We start from the raw sequence: 14,929 nt of genomic DNA, 5'->3' as shown, positions 1-14,929 counted from the left end.
CAGGTAGACTCCTCGGTAGACGCAAATTGTGTTTGGGGTTTGACTCCCCTTGAGTTTATCTTTATTTATTTCATTTACTCTCACATTGATATTGATTATTACTTGTCTACATGACAGGTGAACAATGTCCAAACAGAATTTGAAAAACAACACTTTGATGAAGGTTATGATTGAAATCAACTATGAAGGTATAATCCTAATTTTTTTCAGGTATAATCTTGATTTGTACAAAGGCCCCTCTCACTAGTGTGTAATAGTACCTGATTTCCATTACGAGTGATGGCATAAGCATGGCTTAGATATCTCTAAAAATAATAGTAACAATTATGTTGATTTTCATTCAGTCTCACATTCATGACGCTTATCACTTGTCTACATGACGGGTTCACTATAAGACAATAACCATTATTTTTAGTTTTAGCCTTATGTTGATTATTACTTTTGAACTTCTTGGGAGATGAAACATACTAAAGTCATGTTGAAATTGAAGAAATTATTGAGAGCCGCTTCGACTCTTCGAAAGGTAGATTATGAGTGTGGAAGACCTATTGTGCTTACTATGGATACCAGTCCTATTGGCATTGGATGGGCTGTTGGCCAAGATGATGCAGATAGGAATAGATATGCTATTCGGTTTGGGGTGTAAGTCCTAAAAGAGCGACAACAAAGGTATCCACAAATTAAGAGAGAGCTCTTGGGAGTTGTCACGGCTCTCAAGAATGACAGAGAGTATTTCATTGGAGCTGCTGTGGTGGTTGAGACTGATTTTTTGCCTCTTCTAGGTATGATTATGACTTGTTCTACTCTAGATATTGCCATGCTTAGGTGGATTGGGTACATAAAATGCATGAACCCTGAGTTCAGGCACATAGTAGGTAAAGACAACCCAATAGCCAATATGCTTTCATGAGTGAGATATGAAGATATGGATTTTTCTTACATTGATGATGGGGCTGAACTTTTAGCCATACATGCTGATCATATTTGTCATGTTTCTGCTTTGGAAAGCTTTGATGAGTCTTTGTATACAGGGGAGTATTTGCAAATTGGCCGTTATTTGAGCACAATGTCTAAATAGGATGGATGGACTAATGCGGATTTCAAGAAAATTTGAAGAAAAGCTTATGGTTTCTTCTTGTGAAGTGGGCTACTTTGGAAGCATCCACAAAAGCGAGGGGGATAGCCATTGAGAGTTGTTTGTGATAGAGCTTCACATATGCGTATCATGAAAGAATTCCATGAAACTCTTTGGGCTAGGCATCGAGCTGTTTGAGTGACCTATGAGAAGATCAAAGAGCATTATTGGTGGAAAGGAATGTATAAAGATATCTCACAATTTGTTGAGACATGCCCTGATTGTCAGTTGTTTTCTTCAGTGAGGCATAGAGATGAGCTTCATCCTACCTACCCACTATGTATTCATTACAAGTGGGTTCTTGATTTGATTACTATGCATGTTGGTTTATGGCAGATGCACTATATTGTTTTGGCATGAGAAGATCTCACAAATCAAGTAAAAGGAAGAGCATTATGAACAAAGTCTACTTTAGTGGTTTGTAAATTCCTATTGGAGGATGTTTTTTGCAGGTATGGATGTATTGGGAAAGTTACTACAGATAGAGGTGAGTTGGATGCTAATGAGGCTAGAGAGTTTTTTTCCCGCCTTGGCATTAAACTTGCTTGACTTCGGCATATAATCCAAAAGGCAACTGGAAGAGTGAAAGAGGCCATCCACTGATTGTGAAAGCCTTGGCCAAATACTTTTGGAAATTGCAATTTGACGATCGCACAAACTATGTTTATGACAAGTTTGAATCATCATGCAAGATTGATCACGGTGGAACAAGGAAATACATCTTCATCTTCAATGGACAAGTGATATGTGGAAGGGCATGGAATAAGATTCATGGAATCCCAAAGACATATTTTTAGAGGTACAAAACACAATTTGGCATGGCATGAGGAGGGCAATGCATGGAAATAGGGGGGTAATAAGAGCAACTTGGGATCACACAAAGATGGAAAGAGCCATCCTTAGAGACTTTGTCAAGAAGAATGCATAGCAAATGCCACATAAGAGTAGAACAATGCAAGATGGATCAAGGGAGACACAATCAGTCATCCCTGATGTTTACAAGCAGGTAGATATATGAGCAGAAGTAAATGCAACATTGAATGGTATTGGATGTAAGAAAATGTCATTGTCCACCTTCAATCATATTTGGAACACAGAGTTCAAGCATGTAACCTTAGCAAATACAAGTGAATTTTCCAAATGCAGTATTTTCTCATAGATTAAAGGGCAACTTGCAGCAGCAAGTGTCTTCAAGCGAAAAATGTGCTTCTAGAAAAGCATCAACGTCGCATGCTACAACAACAAAGTTGTCAAAAGATATACTATAGTTGGCACTTGGCCTCAATATTAGATCCAAAGAAAAACTTGTGCATCATACATGATAAGATGGACTAGCAAAAGATAGCTATTCTTAGGTTAAGGCTTTGATCAAAAGAGACTAAAAGATCTACTCAACTACCAATTTCTTTAACAATTATGATTACATCACACTTGCCTCATTGTCCTTGTGTTTCAAGAACTTGGAATGACTACATAGACATGCAAATGGCAATCTACAAGTACTACATGGAATGCCGAGATCAACCTCCGTGCTACTAAATGCCCTCAACTCAAAAAAGCATTGGACTACCATCAAGATGTTGGGCAAAATAAAGCATGCATGGAAGATAATACACCATATGATGGCCATCATCATTTCATATGATTGCCAGAGAACTTGCTACTTCAACTTGATAGTTGTGGATCAGAAAATAAAAATTGCTATATCTTTTCATAGCTATCATTACTTGTTGCATGAGGGATATTCAAGATGATCCAGCTTGGGTTTCTCATGGTGGGTCATATACATCTTTAGAGAAGCTAAGGATGAGCATAACCTTCACTTTTCCTCATCTTTTGTAACATTTTCAATCATGCTAGATGACAAATCCTACACCTTTCTTATTGACATATGTGCCTGACTTTAAGAGATACATTGAGGGATACTTGTGTGATTCAAAATATACACTTGTTGGTCACTCAAACCCTCTTCAATATCAATTTTTTAATGCAAGGAGATACACTTGTCATGCAATACAATATGCATCCAAAGTCCCTAGACTGGTTACCAAGAGAAGGTGGCAATGAATTATGGAGGAAGAGAGATTTTGCAAGAAAGCCTACTCTTCCAAAGGGTGTTCCAATGTTGATGCCCATGTTCATTACATTAAGGATCATCAAGAAGTAGTAAGTAGAGCTAAAGATTATTTGAAGTATTGGAAAAGATGGTCAAATGTACAAGGACCTGAAGTAGAGCTCACAAATTTTATAACACCATTGGTTGATTATTGGAAACATATGATCTACACTCTTCAAACTCCAAATGTCCAAGAAGATATGTTTTTCATAAATTTTTGAGAACACAAAGCGATGCAACCTATATAGATGTAGATAATGCAAATGACATTATTGGATTGGAAGAGTTGAATGATCATTATTGTGGTCCTCTCATCAATTGACCCAAGCATGCATTTTAACTAGTGCTTGATATTAAGAAATATGACTTTTTGCTTGTTAGACCTTCAAATCTAGTATATCCAATATGGCTTGGTATTGCACAAAGTGAGGTGGATACAAATAGAAACTCTTCAAACTTCAAGGCACGCATACAATATTGGGCACCAGTTTGTAGTCGTCAAAATGCTATAGATATAGAGGTGTATCTTAATTTTTGGGATAAATATGGGATGTGCAACAAAAAAGATGCTGAATGATGGGAAACAATAGATAGTATTGTCTTCTCTTGGATAAAGAAAGGTACAAAATCTCCCAAAAAATTTAAAGTTCCTCCAAAGGTTGTATTGAAGGCCAAAAAAAACCTACAAGAATCCACCGACTGAAAATTTTTCTTAAAGATTTTCAAGGATATTAAAACTAAGGTGTTTATTAACACCATCTTTTTGAGTTTTTTTCAATATCTTGGAAACAACGAAACAGTAATAATATGTTCCATTGCACCAAGTTTCAAATTAATGAAACACCCAAAATTCACGATATCCATTTTGATTTGGAATTTCCATATTGATGGGTTATTCCCAAATTCCTAAATGTGGAGTTAAAACAAATTTTCTCTTTTCTAAGCTACCTATTAAGATGGGGCTGAGTCTTTTGGCAAGGGATTTTGAAAATCTTATGGGGTGAAGAGAGACATGTGATTGGTCTTTTTTGTACACATGCAAGACCTTGCCATAAACTAACTATCTAAAATTGGACTCAGACTCAACTAGTCATTGGAGATCAGAAAGTTCTTGTGGTGGCATGGGAAGATAGACATTCCATCTCTACCAACCAAATTTTCCATGATTCTTGGCTCTCCCATCTCTCTTGGGCTACTATTCTCAAGCTTGGAACAAATAATTGCATTGGTAAAATAGCTTCCGTTCCATAGGTCAATCTGAATGGAATCTATCTTATGGCTATTTTGTAGACTATCATGTATACCCATAAAGCTGCCATGAGCTTGTTGTCCCAGTTGTCGCGTGAGGCAGAGACTAATTTTGTTAGAGCACTCACCAAGATCTTGTTCATGGACTCGAATTGACCATTGGGTTGAGGATAATATGTTGAGAGCTTTTTGTGGATTATTAAGAAGGTAGATAATAAGTGAGCAATCACTTCATTGATGAAGTGTGTGCCTTGGTCACTAACCAATTCTATGCGGCAACTAAACCATAAGATTACTTGCTCCCAAAAGAACTTGGCCATAGTCCTAGCACCATTTTTGTGAGTGTCTCCACTTGGTGAGGTAGTTCGTGCCAACAACGATATACCTGTATTGGGAATATTGTGTTGTAGGGCTGATTGGACTGATGAAGTCAATTTCCCGCTTCTCTAATGGTTGGTGCATGATCATTGATGTCAACTCCATTTTTTAATTTATGAGTAGGGAATTTGGCATGTTGGCACTCATCACAATGCTTTATGAACTTAGTTGCATCGTGGAATAGTGACAGTAATCCCTCCATGTGTTTGCTTGATCATATCATACATTTTGTGTTTGCAAACACATCTCCTTAAGAGTCCATCCTGTCCTAATCGATACAATTGATGTGCAATCAATTGATAGGGTTGGATTTTTAAGATTAGAATTTTTAATCTAGTATTTATTATGATTTTTTTAAGCAATCGGTTCTTAAGGATGTGGACCGTGTCATTCGCTCAATATGGTGTGAGGTCTACTCTAAACAAATCCCATTTGCTGGACATTTCAAAAAGATGTGCATCTAGTAGATCATCTGTTACGGTGTTTCCCGCAGCACAGAGGAGCGGAAAACGAAAAAAAGGGAAATAGCAAAAAAGGAGCCTTGACCGGTAACCAGACCCTGAAAAATTTAAAGGTTCGGGCACAACCCTTAGAAAGTCTCAGTGTTGCCCGAGGTGACAAAAGAGTAAAAGGCACACCATTAAATACGGAAGCACTCCCAGATCCTTGTAAAAGAGCGCCAGGCTCGCTCCTGTGCAAAGTGTACGCATTAGTTGGGAACATGATAAATTAGAATGGTGGGAAATGGGAAAAAGGGCCTAGGCTACGGCCGGCCATGTAAAAAAAGGAAAAAGGGGATGACCGCCCAAAAAGGATTTAGGGCTCTGTATATAAAGTTGAAAAGTGAATGAGAAGATTATTCTTGGGTGTGTGGCAAAAAAGAGTCTTCTTCTTCCTCTCTTCTTCTCTCCTTCTTGCTTGTGTGTGCTCTTGAGAGAGGGAGTGTGAGAGTGTGAGGAAGTGAGTGTGTGTGGGAGTGAGGGATCAAGAGGGTGAAGCTCTTCACCATCTCCTCTTCTCTTCTTCTCTTCTCTTCTCTTCTCTTCTCTTGCGTGCGCGGTTATGGAGGATGGAGCTGGGAGATGGAGGAGGCTTGAGGATGCTTGAGCTAGCATCAAGAATCATAGAACTACCGGAGTGCAAGAGAGAGGAGGGCACTCGATCAAGTATCAAGGTAAGCTCACTACACTCGTAGGATCGACGGAGCGTCGGCTAGGTGGGAGATAGCCGTTAGAGCTCTTTGGAACGCTTGAAACAATAAGCGGTCCGTGGGTCTTGGCGGTTGAGCGAAAGCTCCCACATTTTGGTTCCGTTGCCGGGACAAACAGATTCAAGCTTGACCACTTGCGCACCTCATATCGAGCATCAAAGTAGGGTACTCATCCACGAAAAGGAGCTTGAGATAGGTAGGAAGTTTGGGTGTTTTTAATCTTCAAAACAAGTAAGTATTTTGGGATATTTTGGTTGTTTGATGATTGGAAAGCATGGAGAATCTATTTCAGTTTTTTGCCTTTGATCTTTGTTGCATTTAACGCAGGTTAGAGTTATGAAATCGAACCGGAAAAGGGTCGGGTTTACTGTTTCGAAACAGGGCAAAATAGAAAAAAAAATCGTGCAAAATGTGTAAAATACTCGCTAATGATGCCTAAGATCGGCAAGTGAGTGACTGGGGGCGTCAACGCCACATTTGGGAAGGCATATAAGAGCCAGGAGGCCAAAAGAGAGCTCATTTGTGCCATTTCAGTGAGAGAGAGAGAGAGAAAGAGAGAGAGAGAGATAGAGAGCTCCAGCCCGTGTTGATTCGATCGCGTCACCGACGCATTTACCGGCCCGTTCAGGTATACAACCCTCTCCCTCTACTTCCCTAGATAGGATCTGGAAGTGCATGACCATGGCGCTGGCCTACATTTGGTAAAACGATCGAAATCGCGTTCGCGGGGGTTACGTGTGTTGCATTCAGCCCGTTCGAGTGGCCTCTCCTGGGCTGAGTCCTAGAATCAGCCCTCGGCCCTTGTCACTCGGCCCACTCGGCCTAACCCTAGTCGGCCCTTGGGGCCGTCCAAGGCAACTGTCCAAGTCAACCCACTTGGCCATCCGAGTCAAAGCTCTTTGCCACGTGGCACATCCGGCCTCGGCCCCTCCGAGCGACCCGTCCGAGTCTCAAATTCGGCCCCGACCAAGCGTCGTTCGGCCCGTCCGAATTACCCTGTTCGAATCCGCCATTCGGCCCGTCCGAATCAAAATCGTTCGAGTTAAATCCGAAAATTTGGCCCTCGACCCCGTGCCTCGGCCCGTCCGAGTGACCTACTTGGACCCTGCAATTCGGACCAGTTGGTCCAAGTGCAACTTTTTGTCAAATTTGTCAGAAATTTAACCTGACCTGGCTAATACGCATTAGCGCAAACTGTCAAAACCCTTCGGGCACTCAGAACTTGATTCTGGCACACGTGACGAGAGAAATTGTAGTGCGTAGCCGCTTAGCGGTTAAAAGTGGACAGTTGTGGGACCCAAGGACTTGGACGCGAGCCGCTGAACCGTAAAACCTGATCGAACCGAAAGCGAACAAGGCAACATATAAGGAAACCCTAAACCCTGACTAAATGGCCAGAAAATGGACCTATAAGCCTATTAGGCCCGAAATAAGCGATAGTGTGTAGGACACTGAGGAATTGGTTGCTGCACTCACATGGAATTTTCGCAGTTAAAGTACACTTAAGAAAGCTGAAAGCCTGATTGGGCACAAATGCACGAGAAACGATGCACTCACGGAGTGACCATAAATTGAGGTCTGCATTCAATAACCAACGGAACCCACTCAAATAAAACACTCAAGGAACCCACCAATAGGAGAGGACTTAAGATATAGACAAACCAACAAAGCACAGAGTAGGACCAAGCAAGGAACGCCAACGACGAGGATCTACCAAGTCTATTCAACCTGATCGATAGCGTAGTGGAGCGCAAGAATTCGACCATGGCGGAAGAAAGCTCACACCATCGGTCTAATGAGGAGCTCGATTTGAGTGTATTTCCAGACACTATCCAGCAGCTGGTGAGCAGTTACGACGTGCACGCCTAGTATGAGCACCGTGATAGGACAGCAGACGCAATCATTGCAGACCTAGAGGAGGAGAGAAGGCTAGCCCGCAAGGCATTGCAGGTAATAGCTGATTATAATAGGGATCAGCAGGCTAGGAGCCAAAGGCAAAGCATGGAGCTGTATGAGGTGCAGCGAGTGCTGAACTTGGCTGGCCGAAACCGAACGGGACCATGAGAGAGCGCTAGAGGGAGACTTGACATTGAGCAAGCTCCTCATGAAACAACTACTCGATAATATCGCAGTAGAGCAAAGTGCCACCGCACTAGCGATGTCACTGCTTGCAGGATTAGGGGCAAACCAAGGCTCAAAGAGCCAGGCCAAAATACCCATTGTTGCCAAGCAACTCGATAAGTACCAACCTCATGACGACCCCTACAGCTTTGTTGAGAAATTTGAGCAAATCTGCAAAGCCAACGGCCTCAACGACCAAACTCAATGCTTGCAAGCATTCGGGCTTTGCCTAGGCGACAAGGGTAGGACGTGGTATACGAGCTTAGACGCTGTAAAGCGAGCCAACTTCAATAATCTCAAGGATCTCTTCGTCAAGAGATTCGCCGAGCCTGGATACTCCGATAACCTGCTAGTACGCTTGTTGAACGTCAAGCAGAAAGAGAAGGAGCACATCCGCGACTACGTGACCCATGTGAGGAGTCTCTTTAAGAGAATCCCTCTAGGTGAGCGAGCGACTGACAGAGCAGTTTCGACTGTATTCATCAGCGGAATTAGAAACGAGCAGTTATATAAGGCTCTGGCAGGCAATTCAAGCTTGCAGCGGGACATGGTGGCTAGAGTGTTTGAGGAAGCCATCAGAGTCGATGACCAGCTGAAAGAGCGAAGCTCTAGGAGCTCAAATCTAGAATAACCCAACTCGCGAAGCTCAGAAAGAACGTCAGCCTCTAGTGAGCGGTCAATCCCATCATCCCAAGATAAGGGGAAGGCCACCGAGATAGACCAAGGCTTGGTTGAGGTCAAGATGGAATTAGCCAAGTTACAAGACATGTTGAGACGACCAATGCGCCCGCACGTCCAATGCGTGTACTGTGGCAGAAACCACTTGCCAGCTGAGTGTCAAGACCCTAGGTCAAGACCTTGCTCACTTTGTTCCAAAGGAACGACATCACAAGTCAAGATAGATAGTACTTCAATTACATAGAGTCTTCAACCAGGATTGTGGTGGGCATGCTTTTGGCAAGCTCAAGCATTCCTAGCTTCATCTTGGTAAAACTATCCAAAACCATGATCTTCATTCCTTACCAAAAGATGTAAATGCATATTTTATTTTATACAACATTCTCATTGACTACAAGGAGGAGGAGGTTGAGGTCATGGACCGTTTAGATTTGATAAATGCCCTGCTCTCAAAAACCCTCATACGCACTACATTGATTCGAATTATGAGCTCTTCTTGGCTTCTCTCATCATAGGGAGGGAGAGGTTGTACTAAATGATCTCATGGAGTAATCAAACCTTATGGGGAAGGCAACAATGTTTAGGATTCCTAGTTCTCATAGAGTATGAAAATCCTATGATGGATTGCAATGATATTTAGCATATGTCTTGGCTCAAGTAGTCTTCACTACATTTGGATTTGTCTTTCATCTCCCAATACAATCTAATTTATTTGGTTAGATAGATGCTTTTATGTATTGTATTTTTTATTATACTATATGTCTTCCACCAAGATTCACACCATTTATCGAATGACTTTGTATTTATTATAGCAAAATAAATAGCAATGGAATTTTTGAGTTCATAGTACATGATAATGTGCTTTTTATTCAATTTTTAAATTGCACATCCTATAACTTTGATGAATCACATTTTATTTGCAGTACTTTTTTTAAAATAAAAACAACGATCTTGAGTTTGCATGAAACCAAGATATGTATGCCATGGATGGGAACCATTGCTCATGAAACAACAAACCATATCATTATTTGTAATTGATTACATAAATCTTTGTTATTATCTACCAAATGTTTTCTGCCACCAAAATGAACATGTCAAAACTTGTCGTGCAACAAAGGAACCACTTTGTTTCCATAAACCACTTGTTTCATTTCAAATTTTCATAACTTTTGATCTATATGGTCATATACAAATATCATATAATTTTGCCACAAATTAGTCACTTTGTCCATTCCAGTATAAAATAAAAATTGGCCATGTGGTCAAATCTTTCATTTTGTTATCAATGCTAGTATCCCCCATTCTTGTTTTATTTGGCAATATGATCAAATCAAATCTCATACATCTTGCACACCATGAGACCACTTTCTTCATTCCACTATAAAACGATATTTGGCTATATAGTCAAACCCAACTTCACAACATGTTGCAACGAATGAACCACTTCCATCATATGGTTATGAAACTAGATTTGGCCATATAGTTAAAACTAGTTTATAAAAATATAGATCTCTTGTAAGTTTCACCATGAGGTCAAATCTCCACCTTTGAAATGTTTTTCACATTATCTTATATTGATATCTATGGTATTTGCTACATATCCACATTTTTTTATATGTGAATCTCATATCACAACAAACCACATCCTCTGTTTAACTAGCCTTTAAAAATCATATGGTAAAAAACCATGGCAAATTTTCTAATCTCAAAGATAAGTCTTATGACTAAATAGAATTCAAACACATGGCTAAAACCAATGGCAACATTTCTATAATATGACTTCTTTCAAGGGAAACTTACATATACAATAATTAAAATGTTAACTTTGGGCCAAATGGAGTCGTGAGATTGCTACATAACCACATTGATATATGAGTAGATCTCATATTGGACTAAATCTCTTTCTTTGATTAAATATGATTTTACCACATGGCCAAAAATCTTATCAAAGTTCTACGATCCTTGCATAGGAAACTTACATGGAGAAGAAATCCAATGTTAACTTAGGGCCAAAATCATCCATTAGATTCTCTACATAACCACAATGATTCCCATCTATATCTCATACCACACTGATAGTCAACATTTCATTATCACTTAATGATTTGGTTAAGCCCATGGCCAAGTCTTACTATTAATAGAATTTGATCTTCTGACCAGAGTCCATTGCAAATTTTCTACTATATAATTCTTGCAAGAGAAACATAATTAATGCTGAATTTGGGCCAAAATAATCCATGAGATTTGATACATAAGCACATCTATCTATGGTTAGATCTCATACCACACTTAATCTCAAATGTTAATATTTTATTTTATGGAAGAGTCCCTTTGGAGTATGTTTATCTTATATTTTGTAAAATCTTGTGGTGTTGTGTTTTCAATTTTCAGCCTAGAAATCTTATACATTTATATAGGTTTTGTGAATTTTGACTATTTGTAGATCCACTTTTGTTTGACAACTTTTTCTCTTTGTATAACTACTCAATGGTAAAGAAAGTTAGCACATCCAAAAAGGAGACCCAAACCATTGATGGAGTGAGTGGTGATTTTGCGTATCCATGGTATGTGAATGTTTATGATAGTCAATGAAAAAGGGCTGAAAATGTTCTCTTATTTACTTTAAAGAGTGATCTTGCATTTTTTCAACAAGATGGTGTCATAGAGAAGATAACAGATGGATGTGCTAAGAAAGAGGGAATACCATGTAATCTTGTTAAGATCAAGGGGGAAAATATAGTATATATGATCCTTTGTCATTTCAAATCACATGTATTAAAGAGGACGAAGAATACTCTTTGAAAAAAATGGGTTGGACCTTATTTGAGGAGGTAAAGGACACAGAAGACATTATATCAGCATTGTAAGCTGTCCAAAATAGTGAGCTACTTTCCCTATCAAGAAAAGGTGATCGTCCAAACAAAAGAATGAAGCTCCAAGATAAATAAACAAACTTGAGATCTTCACCTACTTCTCAAGAAGAAAATAATACACCAAACCTCACAAGCTCAAAGTCAAAATCACCTCAACAAAGTTCCTTGACACAAGCTCTAGTTGTTAGAATGGCTGCTAATACTAGTGAGAATGATGCCACTTTACCTTCCATGTTGAAAGTTACACTTGCAAAGCCAATAATTTCTCTTGAGGTCAAGGGAGTAGAAAGAACATTTGATTTTCCTAAGATAGTTAAGAAGAAGGGAGAGAAGGAAGAATTTGGATTTCACACATTTGAAAAATTCTTCCCATTTGGTCCAACAACAAAATTTCCTATTCTCATTGATGGGTGCTATAAGGCACCTCCTTTGTATGCTTATAGGTCACCATGTTGGGATTATGTGGAGAAGCTAACCACGTCTTTCATAAAGAATCCCATGAATCCAACATCACATATCTTATGCCTTTTGTACAAGACAACAATGAGAAGAGAGTACACATGCATCATGATGAGGTGGATGCTAATAAGTTGGACACTTATAGTTATTGGATTATATCAGGGCTTCACTCAATTCATGTAGCAACGATATATATTTAAAGTAATACTATACATTTTCTAGCAACCAAGCATTTATACACCATGAGAAATGTTAGAATATTAGTTGATTGTCTTATCGAAATGTGCATTGAGTTTCATGAATGACAAATATGGAATCACATAATGTTATGAAGAATGCCCCTTATGTTGAGCAACTTCAAGAATTAAGAGATCAGAGCCTAGCATTTGGTTCTCCACCATAACCCCACAACAAGGGCTTTCTAAGACAAGCCCTCAAAGAGTACTATGTAGGTAATCACATATAATCTTACTTCTCTTTTTGTGAAGATTAGTGTGATGCTCTTTCTTTTGTTCTATTCTCACTATTTTGATTTTTTTTTGTAGAGATTGTGGCATACATTGGAGAAAATTATGCATTTAGAGATTGCTATATAATTGTTAGCTCCCAAAATTTTTTTGATAGTTGGATCAAAATCATGAAGAGATACTCTAGAGGTGAGCTTATATCCCAGGAAGAGAGTTCAAGAAAGAAGGAAAGGCAAAATTCTCCTACTGCATTTTCTTGCCTTTTAGGTCTAAAGGATGGAGACATCCTTACACTACAAGAGGAGATAAATGAAGGTCATATCATTTTTCTTAGAAACAAATGGGATAAGGAAGAAATGATTGGCATGGAAATAAGGGGACTAACCAAATCAAGCAACATAGGGTCCTAAAGGAGGAATTAGTAACTCTTTTTAATGCCTCAATTCCAAAAAGTAGCGCTATAATGAACACTTGAGAAGAGCTTATTGATGACTATGATGGAGCAAAATATATTTTGAACTTCCTAATTCGGAAAAAGAAAAATCGTATTCAATCCTCTACTAGTTCACCTTGGCATATATATGTAGCCCATATGTAGACCTTATGACATCACAGACAATAGATGGTGGTAATGTCACGTGCAAACATATGATTCTTCTCTTCCTTCTTTCTCATTGCACTTGCAACTCCCTTTTAGCTACTACTCTTTCCAACAATCTCATAGTAGCTAATGATATTATAGTTGGCTTGAGGAGTATTGATTGTGACACCTACCTTAAGAACATTGAAGTTGACAAATCTTCCGATTTAATCTCACAAGTGAGTATCTCATTAGCTTGTTGCAAATGGTAAGCCTTATAGCTCATATTTTCTAGAAGATTTTGATGACAAAGTGGATGCCAAGGAAGGCTCAAGGAGGGTTCAATCCCCTCACCGACTAATATATAACTCAAAGTGGATATGAGATAAAGAGACTAGAATATAAGAACAATGGAGAGGACAAGAAGCATCTAATTTACTAACTAGCTAACTAGCTCAACAAGCTCTAATAGCATGATAAAATGCATGGTGAATTTTGAGATAAATTGCTAGCTAGGGTAGAATAAAATCAAATGGAAACATTTCAACCAATCAAATAAAGAAAATGAATGGAACAAGCTAATGAGAGGGGACTTAGAAGACAATGTTCCAAGATCTTCTATTGCTTGCTTGAAAACATGAGCCAATTACATCGTTTTATACCTTTTCAACTAGGACACACTCCCTTCTCTTTGATTTTGGGATACAATACATTCCATGTGCCTTTAGCACTACCTCTAGCACCACACATTTCAACAAATAAAACCCTGGCAATGCCTATGTGCCTTTTAGGTGTTGGAAGATATGCCTAGATACTTGTTGCTGCATAAATCAGCTGAACTAGGATACGACATACTAAATTTCCAAGCATGTATCACACAAAGAGATCAAACATCTAGTTGCCTCTACTGATAAAGAGAACTATCAAATATCACCAGTATCCTAAAGAGAAAAATGAAAGTGTAACTCAAATATAGTAGAGATAGTTTTGTAGTCCTCAAACTAAAAACGTTGCAATACTTAATTGCCTAATGTACGTAGAATGCCTCAAAACAACATCCCCCTCAACAATATCAAACTCAATACCAAGATAGTAGTGTAAGTGACTAGGATTTTTCATAGAAAATGATGGATGTAAACTAGTATTAAATGCTAGATTTTTTACTCATCACCCCTAGTTAAAGAGGATATCATCAACATACAATATCAAAACAAGAAGAGCATGCCTCTCATATCTAATGTAAAGGGTATCCTCAATCGGCTTATTTTGAAAACCTAGGCCAATCAAGTAAGAATAAATCTTCTTGTACTATTCCCATGGTGCCTGCTTCAGCCCCTATAAGGCTTTTTCCAAATGATAGACTTTCTTTTCCATACCCTCCTTTACAAACATTGGTGGCTACCTGACATAGACTTCATTCAAGTCATCATGTAAGAAAATAGCCTTAATGTCAATTTTATTTACATACTAGTCATGATCTACAATACCAAAGAAAAGAGTGTATGGATGGTCATCATTTGTGATGTGGATGCAAATGTATCTTTGTAATCAATGCACTGTCTTTGAGCATAACCCTTTGCCACAAGCCTGCTTTGTAGAAATCAACACTACTATCAACATGACATTTAAGCTGAAAGACCCACTTATTGCCCATGGCACACTTA

Source organism: Lygodium microphyllum, chromosome 30 (genome assembly GCF_053477565.2).
Source record: "Lygodium microphyllum isolate KBCC chromosome 30, Lygodium_microphyllum_v1.1.10, whole genome shotgun sequence".
In the NCBI taxonomy this organism is placed as follows: Eukaryota; Viridiplantae; Streptophyta; class Polypodiopsida; order Schizaeales; family Lygodiaceae; genus Lygodium; species Lygodium microphyllum.
This window is presented reverse-complemented; position numbering follows the sequence as displayed.